Raw genomic sequence first — 11,584 nt, 5'->3', positions numbered from 1 at the left:
ACCACATCCCCATCCTTTACTCAGGTAGCTCCCTCTTAGCTACTTAGATGTTCATCAGGCGCTACTTTAACTGGTGTGGAAGAAATCAAACTTCACGTTGTGGTTGTATAAGAATTGGCAGAGCCATCTAGGTTTATTTAAAACTATACAAGTGATCACAGGGAGAGTTCTCAAAGGAACTCTGACCTCTACAAATTTACAAGCGTATTTATACTTTAGACAGCGAGAAAAGATGCAGGTTCAGACAAAGCAACAGAAAGATGTTGCTCATTCGTTTGTCACACGTAAGCAATTTACTTATTTAGAAAAAAACACTATGTTTTGGGAACAGTTCTCAGCTTCTGGCTCGGCGGAAAGGAGGAGGTTAACATCTGCACACAGACAAAACAAGGCATGAAGGTTTCTCCTTATCTTAGAACATTTTAAAACACATAGCATCAGCGTCAGCACCTTTTTTCTTCTCTTTCTCTCTCTTCTTAGTCAAGTAAGAGGCCTGGTTAAACTTATTTCCACTTTCCCCCCTTTTGGGCCTTTTTGGCCCAACATATTAGATATTTATAGCCATGAGCCTTTTAACTTCTAATTTTTCTTTCTTTTTACCTTTTCACTATTTTAACATACATATCACAAAAGTCATCCAATTAAGGGAGAAAGCAATCATGGGCACCCTTGTCATTGTACTAGGAGGCAAGTGGGGACATACCCAACATTTAGAAACATTTAAATCCTTTGCATATGGATAAGACAGCTGAAGAAAAGCATTTTGGTGAGCATGCCAGTGTGGGAGTGATCTTTTTGACCTGTTTTGAAGTCTAGTCTGATTTACAAAGTTTCTTTTAGCTGCTGAGTTTTTAAGTTCATATAAGAGGATCCAAAAGGAAAGACTGAGAAGTACCCAAGTCACGACTAACCAACCCCACCTCGGGAACCAAGAACTAGGCAGAGGCCTTTTTCCTTTCCCGAAGGGCATAGTGGTGTCCTTGGGGTACATTTTCTTCATTCTGTAGTGGTAAATCCTCTTCTCTCTGTAGTGGGAATCCTCTTTGCCAGTAGGCGCTTGGCTCACTACTGGTCTTGAGCTCTCCTGTTGGCAGGCGCTAGGCTCACTACCGGTCTGTGGAGGCTGATTACAAGGTTGATATGGAGGAGACTCTTAGCAGGGCTGATGTTTTCTTAGTGTGTGAAGCATGGATCCACAGTTGGAGTCCTTGACACTTAATTGCAATGTTGGTTTTCAGGAGTCCCTGGAATGGGCCTTTCCAGCGGGGTTCCACCGATGACTTCCGTTAATGGACTTTTACATGGACCCAGTCAGCAGGCAGGATGGAATGGCACGGCTCATCTGCTTCCTTGGGGACAGTTGCTTGTACCTGTGAATGAAAAGCCTTAACACACTTCATTAGTGCCGTACAGTAGTCTAGAATAATATCATCAAGTAAATGTATATTGCAAAAGTGGGAGGCAACAGGTGGTGAGGCAGGGAGCCTCATGGGTCTTCCCATCAGGATTTCATGTGGGCTAAGTTTGGTGTTTCGATTGACAGTAGATCTAATACTCATAAGGGCTATGGGAAGTGCATCTGGCCATTTCAAGTGAGTCTCAGCACAAATTTTGGCCAGTTAATTTTTTTAAATGCCATTCTGGCATTCCATTTGGCCCGAGGCCTGTGGATGGTACGGGCAATGAAAGTTCTGCTGGATTTGCAGGACTTTGCAGACTTCTTTCATTACCTGCCCAGTAAAATGAGTTCCTGTATCAGAGTTTATGGATAAAGGAATACCAAACCTTGGAATAAAGTCTCTGAGCAATTTTGCTCACAGTGATGGTATCAGCTTTTGAACATGGGTAGGCTTCTACCCATCCAGAGAACATACATACAATGACAAGACCATATTCATAAGAACAACATTGCTGCATTTGAATAAAATCTATTTGTAAATTTACAAACGGCCCCCAAGGTGGGGGATGTGCTGCTTTTTTGTTTTTACAGGTTTTCCCTAATTTTGGGCTTGACAAATAGGGCAGGTATAACAGTATTGTTGAGCCACAGATGAACAAGTTGGAGCAAACCAATCAAGCTTAACAGCTTCTATCATCCCCCCTTTGCTCACGTGTGTTATGCCATGGTGTATGCGAGCAAGATAGGGAAGAAGGACCGTTGGGGCAAACAGGCGGCCGTCCGGGGAGTGCCACAAGTGGTCAGGTTGTAACAAACACCCAGCCAGTCTCCACGTATATTTTTCTGGTTCTGGAGCCTGATCTTGGAGGAGGGCAACATCATGAAGATTTGCCAGTGGAGACTGGTTAGTTGAGACAGACAAAAACACAGGTGTAGCCTGAGGAGTGGAAATAGCCACAGCTTTGGCAGCCGAGTCTGCCAGAGCATTTCTACATGTAACATTATCATAAGGTTTGTGGTGAGCTTGGCATTTAATAATAGCAACAGCAGAAGGTAACTGTAAAGCATTTAACAAGGCATTTACATATGGCCCATTACTAATTTTGGCACTTCTTGACATGAGGAAGCCTCGTTGCTTCCAAAGTTGACCATAATTGTGTACAATACCAAAGGCATAGCGAGAATCAGTGTCAATATTAACAGAGGTACCAGAGGCTAGGGTGCAAGTGCTGGTAAGGGCCACAAGCTCAGCAACTTGAGCTGAATACACATTGGGCAAGTGATGGCTTTCTATAAAATCACATTGGGAACATACTGCATATCCTCCAACAAGAGAACCTTTTGAGTTTCTTTGACATGACCCATCAACATAAAATACTAGATTTGGGTTTTGCAAGGGGGTGTCCTTTAGATCAGTGCGGGGCATTGTTAGGTGGGCAGTAACAACAATATAATCGTGGGGTTCACCATCTAAAGGAGTAGGCAACAAGGAGGCAGGGTTTAAAACAGGGCATCTAGTGAAAGTAATATTAGCAGCAGAAAGAAGCAAAATGTCACACTTAGTCAATCTAGTATTTGAAAGGTGTTGAGTTTCAGTTTTCAGTAAAAGGGCTGCTACAGCATGTGGGACAGCAACAGTAAGGGGAGAACCTAATACAAGGGTACAGGACAGTTCAACAGTAATAGCAGCTACAGCACGAAGACATGGAGGAAGTCTGGCTGCAACTGGGTCAAGAGCAGAGCTATAATAAGCAATGGGACGGTGCTTGTCTCCATGTGCACAGCAAGTGCAAATCTGTCTTTTTCATGATAAAAAAGAATAAATGGTTTGGTATAATCAGGAAGGCCTAGGGCATGAGCTTGCGACAGAGCTTGTTTAATAGAGGCAAAAGCGGCTTCGGCTTTTGAAGTCCAGGGCAAAGGCTCAGAGGTATTAACAAGAGTCAGGTTTTGCAGTGGCTTGACTATAGAGGCATAGCAGAAATATCATGACCCAAATAGTGGACACGAGAGAGACAAAGTTGTAGCTTTTCTTTAGATGCCTTATGGCCTTTTAGGGCAAGAAGGTGAGAAGAGTTAAAGAATCAGCTTTAGGGCGTTTAGGTTGTAGCCGCGTTGGTCTAAGGATATAGGCAGACAAGGTTCCTTGGGTGAATTTGATATCTTTTATTAGACCAACCCAAATGGTTGGAGAATAGTTATTAAGCAAGCTTTCTAAGACCGTGGGCCCATTATCCCGGACAAGCTTGGCAGATTGACTTCGCTAAACTTCCAAAGTCTGGTCGTTACCGTTATCTGCTAGTATTGGTTGATAAACTAACTGGATGGGTGAAAGCGTACCCCACAAGAACAGCTACCGCATCCACAGTGACATGGGTACTACTCCATGAGATAATACGATTTCTGTTGCCTGAATCCATTGAGTCAGATCAAGAAAGTCATTTTGTGAAAAAAATAGTACAGGAAGTGTCCAAAGCTTTAGATATCGCATGGAAACTCCATGCTCCATGGAGACCCCAGAGTTCAGGTCAGGTGGAGCGCATGAATAGAACACTGAAGGCTATGCTAATGAAAATCTGTATTGAGACTCATTTGAAATGGCCACAGACACTCCCACTGGCTTTAACTCGTATTCGTAGCACACCACATAGAGGGATTAAATTGTCACCTTTTAAATTAATGTTTGGTATGCCTCCCAGAGTCTTGCCAGCGGGGTGGAGGAAACAGGTTACTGTGGACTTGGGGAAATCTGAAATTTGAAAACATGTTATCGCCTTGCAGTCTGTTTTGTCTTCCCTACACAGGTTTGCTGCACCCTTCCAGAGCCTCCCGCTTGATGCACCGATCCACAACTTTAAACCGGGTGGCCATGTCCTGATACAGAAGTAAAAAAAAAATCCTCTTGCGGAAAGGTGGGAGAGACCCTACCAAGTGCTGCTGACTACACACACAGCTGTTCGCTTATCAAACAGCGATAAGTGGACCCATTGCTCGAGGGTAAAGCCTTTTCATCAGGAGGACACCAACTCCCAGGGTGTGGTCACTCCGGAAGCTGATAACACCCGGGAACAAGAAGCCAACAAATAAAAAAATAAACCTGCTGGAGATTTAAAGTTATGCTTGCAAAGATGTGGGCCCTAGTCTATTTGTTAAAGCTCTTGTTCCTTTTAGGTATATCAAACCCAGCTATTATGCCCACCTGTTGTAAATGTCCCCAAAACGGGGGTAAAACCCTCACTGAGGCTAACTACAAACTTGCAAAGTCTACAATACTTAGTGCCCTCCTGCACCCCATTTCCCGGTGCTGCCCGTGTCGAGAAATTATAATTCAATCCGGCGATACAACATCGCTGTGTATAAAGCCAGACCCAAAAATCTGGTCTGCAATTCTCAAAGATTGGCCTTCAAGCCTTCAACCTGTCAATAATATATAAAAACCTAAAGACACACCTACAAATACATGGGTAAAAAATTCATGGGTGGCCCTTCTTAAAGACTCAGCTCGGGCTCTAACTAACGAAAGTTGTCTTTTGTGCGCGCTTACTCCTGTTTCTAGTGATGAGAGAGTCCCTTTCTTGCCTATTCCCCTCAACAAAACTGATATAGTCTCAGATTAGAGTTTTAACCAGAATTTCTCTTTGCTATATAATGGTTCTGGGAGAATTATGGTGGCAAAAGTTACTGGATCTATTTGCATTTCCCAACACAAAAATAAATTTAAAATAAGACAGTCAAACTGCAAAAAAAATAAATTTCTAAAAAAATCGCCCCCTGGGAGGATACATAGACATGCGCAAATGTCTCATATAACAATTTTAACAATTATAGCTGCCTATTGAGTAAGGAGTGGATTTCAGTTTGGGACATTAATTATACCCACTATCAAAATGATACCAAGGTGAATGGGAGTTCAACAAAAAGAAGCTCACTAACTCTAACTTTAAAGAGCTCTCGTTCCACCATCACAAATGAAGCCTGTGGGCTATGGTGGATTTGTGGGCGATGGGCATATAAACAGCTTCCCGCCAATTGGGCTGAGACTTGTTATTTGGGGGCTTTAATTCCGGGTGTTTGGATAACACAACCCAAAACTCATTGAGCCAAACAAAATACTGATGTTTCTTTTAAGGACATTACAGCAGGGGGAGGCCAAAAATAAAAAAAATGATGAGTGGCCAGCAGAGAGAATCATTCAGTACTATGGTCCAACAACTTGGGAGCCAAACGTGGTTGGGAGAGAGCCCACATATTTGACAAATCGAATTATTAGACTCCAGGCCATAATAGAAATTATTACCAATAAAACTGCCGCAGCCCTGCGTCTGATTGGCAACCAGCTCACTCAACTACGTACTACGGTACTGCAAAACCGCTTAGCTCTTGACTACTTACTTGCAAGTGAGGGAGGGGTGTGCAGAAAGTTAAATTTATCAAATTGTTGTGTTGAAATTGATGATAATGATAAATTGATAAAGGCCTTAGCGGATAAAATGGAGGAGATAACACATGTCCCAGTCAAAACATAAAACGGGTGAAATTTTGATTGGTTTACATCCTGGCTCCCTAATTTTGGATGGTTAAAGGGAGCGTTCTTAAACTTTTGTCTGCTAATGTTGATACTTTGTTTGATTCCCTGTATTATACCCTACATCATGGCTCTCGTGAGACGAACAGTACAGTCGGTCGTCAACCAAGAGATGTTTGTGCATTATCAAAAGTTAGCCATAGCTGAAAATTATTAAAATTAGAGATAGAGAGCATCTTGAGGGGGGATAATTGTGGTAAAAATATAGCATAATCTATATTTTCCTGCTTTTATAATTGCTTCTGCATATTTTCATAATTGCTTTTGCCGACCGCCTTGGATTGGCATTAACGGTGGTGCAATGAAGCTGCTTTCTGGCTGGGGCCCTGGATGAGGTCAGAAAAGTTATTTAAAGTTGCGGCCACTTGGCCTGATCTCTCTTCTTGTTCCTGGGGTGCTGAAGTCTGAATGCTGATTTGGGAGCCAGGAAAGCCTGATACCCATGGGTGGGGGGTGGCGGGGGGGCACCCCTGCTCTTCACTGATGAAGCAAACTGAAACAATGTGCAGGACAAGCCTCAGGGACAGTGAAAGAAAATCTGTCTCAGGGCTTGAGACCTCTGTTCTCTCCCTCTGCTTTCTGGGGTTTTGAGTGGGATGAAGCTGTGTGAGGGACATCAATCCCTGCAGCAAACTGGCCAAGGTTGAAACCTGGAGTGAATCCAAAACACCATAAAACCAGTGGGACGTGTTCTTTTACTAGTATGATGAGATGTCCAAAAGGCGAACAAAATCTCAAACTAAAAGTCTAAAAGACTCTCAAAAAAAATTAAAAGAGCAGTTAAAAGCTGTTCGGGAAAAATTGGCTGCTCCCCCAAATTACACACCGGCCACAGCACCAATGTATCCAGCATTGCCCGGGGCGCCCCCACTGCCAAAGCCAGCAAAGAATATCCTTAACTTTTGTTCAAACCCTGCTCTCCTGAAACTCCCACATCAGCAACAACCGGTTCAACATCAGGCTGCAGCCCAGGCTAGTAACCCATTAGCTGAAGCTCCTTTGGTAAACTCATCTACGGAGCTTACTAGTCCAAACTCATCCACCATACCTGCCACTCAATCATCACCAGTGTGGCAATTTACTCCTGGGTCACAACCCACCACAGGTGTATTTAGAAGAATGGGAATAGGCATGCAAAGATCTGCCATTAATCTTAGATCCCGGGATGTACAAATTCTCCCCCTAAGACAAATGCCAGGCATTGACACCAATGGACAAAATATAGTAATCATGCATGCACCCTGGACTCCAGGTGATCTCTACAATTTAACTCAAAAATTCCCCAAAATCAGGGAAGACCCAGAAAAATTTCAGGAAGAATTGCAGACTGTTATAAATTGTTATAATCCAACATGGGCTGACATTAATCAGCTCATGCGATCCATTTTGCCCAAGGAAACTATGCTGAGTCTGTACGCTGCCAGTACTTGGCCAGATCAAAACCCAGGGACTGGCCAAGACTTTATTGACAAGAGAAATGCTTTGGTTCGGGCAGTTCTCACAATTTGCCCAAAAAAGGCAGACTGAACCAAAATAAATACCTGTAAACAAAACAAAAATGAACACCCCAGTGACTATTTGGAACTCCTCAAACAGGCATTTGAACGATATTCAGGAATGGATGACCCGGTCGAAAATGCTAAACAAGCAATAGTGGCAGCATTCGTCCAGGGACTTAACCCTAAAATTGCTGAGAAAATTCAAACAGTAATTATTGGCTGGGAAACTAAAGATTTGACTGAAGTCCTTGCTGCAGCTAACCATTTTCATAACAAATTGGAATGGTTCAAAGACAATGCTGAGTTTAAGTTAATGGCCTTACAGATTTCTCAGTTGCAGGGTCCAGGTAGAGGAAGGGGACGAGGACAGGGAAGGAGAGGCCCCAGTAGATTCAGGGGAAGAGCTAGATCCTCGGGCCCACAAAACCCAGGCTATGGGAACCAATGTCATTATTGCAAGCAAGAAGGACATTGGAAATCAGATTGCCCCAACCGCCCCGGCCAAGGACCCAGCCCCCAGCCCCCACCTCCTCTTCCTGTCAGTTTTCCCAGTGTTGAATAGGACAGCCTGAGGGACAGTGACATCATCGCTCCTTTGCTTGCTACTGACCAATCCGGTCCCTTTGTTGAATGCCTTATTTCTGGTAAACCTGTCTCCTGTCTTGTTGATACCGAAGCTTCCCGCTCCACGCTAAAGGCTACTGAATTTCCTTTCCTACCTCATTCCCCTGAAACTGTAAATGCTGTCGGTATAGGCAGACAGCCTATCCCATATCCCATCTCTGAACCTGTCTCCATCTCTATTGGCCCTTTGTCTGAAAATCATGCCTTTCTTCTTAGCCCTTGTGCACCTGTCAACCTTCTTGGCAAGGATTTGCTGTGTAAACTGGGATGCATGATTTATTGTAGCCCAGATGGTGTTTACCTTGAGGTACCGGAACAGAGGGAAACCGAGCTTGTGGCTTTGCTAACCCAGGAGTACTCTGATCCTGACACTTCCTACTTGCAAGAGGAACTGTTGGCACGAGTACCTCCACAGCTGTGGTCCACCCATGCGAATGAAGTGGGGCACATGCTAAGTGCTGAACCAGTGCGTATCACCCTGAACCCTGCCAAGCCGCTTCCTCATGTCCCATAGTACCTCATCTCAAAGGAAGCTGAGGAAAGGATCAAGCCTGTCATTTCCTCACACCTTGAGCAAGGGATTATTGTCCCAACATGCTCCCCTCGTAACACACCTATCCTACCTGTCAAGAAACCTGGTAAAGATACTTATCGCTGTGCGGGCCGGCTGTGATCCGGGCCCTTTTCATGCTGCACGCGGGCTGTTGCCAGCAGCCCGGGCATGTCGGGTTGGAGAGGACGGGCGACGAGCTAGGATTAGGCACAGACGCGTAATGGTAGATTTGAAGATTGTTTACTTACACCGGAGATGGTCGCGGTGCAGGCTGGAAAACTTGCTTGAGTTGCGGTTACAGACAACACGACACGAACAATCACGTGGAGTTTGCTAGGCTCCATGTAAACAGAGCTCCGGATGCCTTGGACAAGCGCACCACCGAAATGGAAACTCGTAGATACGTCTTATAAAATTTTATCGTTCGAAGACGGGAAGAGGTGGGCGGTGGATCAGGCCGCCAGACTCCTCTGAATCTCACACAAGGTTTCTATTGCCCTGCCGTGTACCCAGAGTCCCCATGAGATCGGTATGGAGTCCTCCTCGGCTTGGGCGGAAACCGCTCAAGCCTCTTATACGGCTAGCGGGCCAATCGCTAGCCACCACGTGGGAATAATTTTAGAACTAGCCAATAGCGGGGAACAAACTTGCATACGGTTGCGGGAACTCCTTTGCACCGTGCATTTCTCTTGCAACTTGAGAAATGCACCCCGCAAATAGAGCTGCAAATTGGCGGGAACTTTTCTCTTGCACGTGGGTTCTCTATGCAGCAAAACTCTACTGCGCAATGAAGCTGTAATTTAACGGGGATAATTCTAGTGCTGAAGCACACACAAAATCATACCTTTGGGTTATGACAATCGCTTTGTGCAAGACCATCGAGCTGTAAATGCTGCTGTTTTATCCGCTTTTCCCGTGGTCCCTAACCCCGCCACTTCTCTTTCCTGTATCCCTTCAGATGCTACATATTTCACAGTAGTGGACCTTTGTTCTCTTTTTTTCTCTATCCCCGTTCATGAAGATAGCCAGTATCTGTTTGCATTTACTTATCAGGGATTCCAATATACCTGGACAAGACTCCCTCAGGGATATGCAGAGTCCCCCACTCTGTTTTCCCAGATCCTGAAGAAGGATTTGGATCCTATCATGTTCAAAGGTGGGGTCTACCCTTGTTCAGTATAATGATGATCTGTTGTTAGCCTCACCCACTTTAGAGGCCTGTAAGCAAGATACTTTGACACTCCTCACAGCCTTAGCTCAAAAAAAAAAAAAAAAAAGCCACAAGGCCTCAAAATCTAAACTGCAGCTCTGTAATTCTAAAGTACACTATTTAGGGAAAAACTCAGCACATTTCCGATTCCCGTCTTACTAAATATGAAAACTTCTACTGTCAGCTGCAAATGTAACCTTAAATCGCTGTTCAATTCTGAATCCTGCCTCACTTCTGCCAATCGCCTATGATGGTGAGCCTCATGATTGCCTGTCTGTCACAACTCAATTGTTAACCCCTCGAACTGACCTCAAGGACATGCCTATCCCAAACTCTGACCTTGTTTTGTTTGTTGATGGTTCTGGTCTTAAAAATTATGCAGGCAAATTAGTTGGGGGATATGCAGTATGCAGTATGCAGTATGCAGTCAGTATGCTGTTTTAGAAGCCTATTCTTTACCCCAAGCTCGTTCTGCTCAAGTTGCTGAACTCATTGCTTTAACACGAGCTTGCATTCTTGCAAAAAATCAAACCACAACCATTTATACTGACTCTAAGTGTGCTTTTGGTGTTGTTCATGATTTTGGACAAATCTGGAAACAAAGAGGGTTCCTCACTTCATCAGGGACCCAAATCAGTCATGGTTGTTATGTAAAAGCGCTCTTAGAAGCTGGGGAGTGGCATCTGGGAGCAGGTTGGGCATTCAGAGCCAGGGCCAGGGCCATAGGATGGTGACAGCCTGGGCCCGGGGTCCAGGTCCCGGGAAAGAACCATGATCCATTCTCTGCACGTGTCTGCAACAGATACCATCTCTTGGGAGGTTGGATCTGGTCCATGGGCCATATTTTGCCCACTCCTGAGTTTGGGTATGTGATATATTGGGGGGGGTGAGGGGGTAGTTGCAGTCTGCAGGTTGCAATGCAGAATGAACTTGTTTGGTTTTCTCATGTTTCTGGCTGCCACATGGAGTTAAGAAAGATTTTTTTTCTTGTCCGGCTACAGGTGTCAGTTTCTTAATTTTTTATGTCACTTTCCTCAGAAGCAATGGGTGTTGTCTACAACCTGGGTTGTGGGTTTTGACTTGGTTGTGCTGATGCTTCTTCTGGAGCTGAAGTTGATGCTCTGAGACTTGCTACTGTACTCAGGGTCAGACCAATCATCACAATTAGGATCAGAAAGGACTTCTAGCCCTTGGTCATATTGAATGGAATAGGAGGGGTTTGGCCTTCTTCTGTATCGGGGGAATGATCCTCTTCCTTGGATAACTTAAACATTGTTTAAGAAACTACTTTCTGTCCTTGTAGTAACAAGACACTTACAGTACCCTTGCCCTCCGCTTTCCCTAGGATAGGTGAAAGAATGATTATGCCTGACAGTTGTGTGTGAGGGTTGTTTCTTAAGTCTTCAAGAATAGTTTAGGAAAAGACTTACCTAAAATGGCTTAGATAGGGATGATCCTGGTTCAAGCAAGGGGTTGAACTACACGTTCTCTACTTTTCTATGTTTATAAGAACCTGGGAACCCTGCCGTACTGCCTCTGAAGTTTACTATACCAGTTAACAGAGCCATCCCGGGGGGGTGGGGGGGTGGGAGGGGGAATCAGGGCAACCATCCCAGGCCCTGCACTTCGGGGGACCCCACAGAGCCGGGTGCAGTGGCCACAGCCCCTCCTAGCCCCACTCTGCGCCGCCACCGCACACCATTTTCCCGCACTG

The sequence above is a fragment of the Alligator mississippiensis genome, chromosome 14 (assembly GCF_030867095.1).
Source record: "Alligator mississippiensis isolate rAllMis1 chromosome 14, rAllMis1, whole genome shotgun sequence".
Lineage (NCBI taxonomy): Eukaryota > Metazoa > Chordata > Crocodylia > Alligatoridae > Alligator > Alligator mississippiensis.
This window is presented reverse-complemented; position numbering follows the sequence as displayed.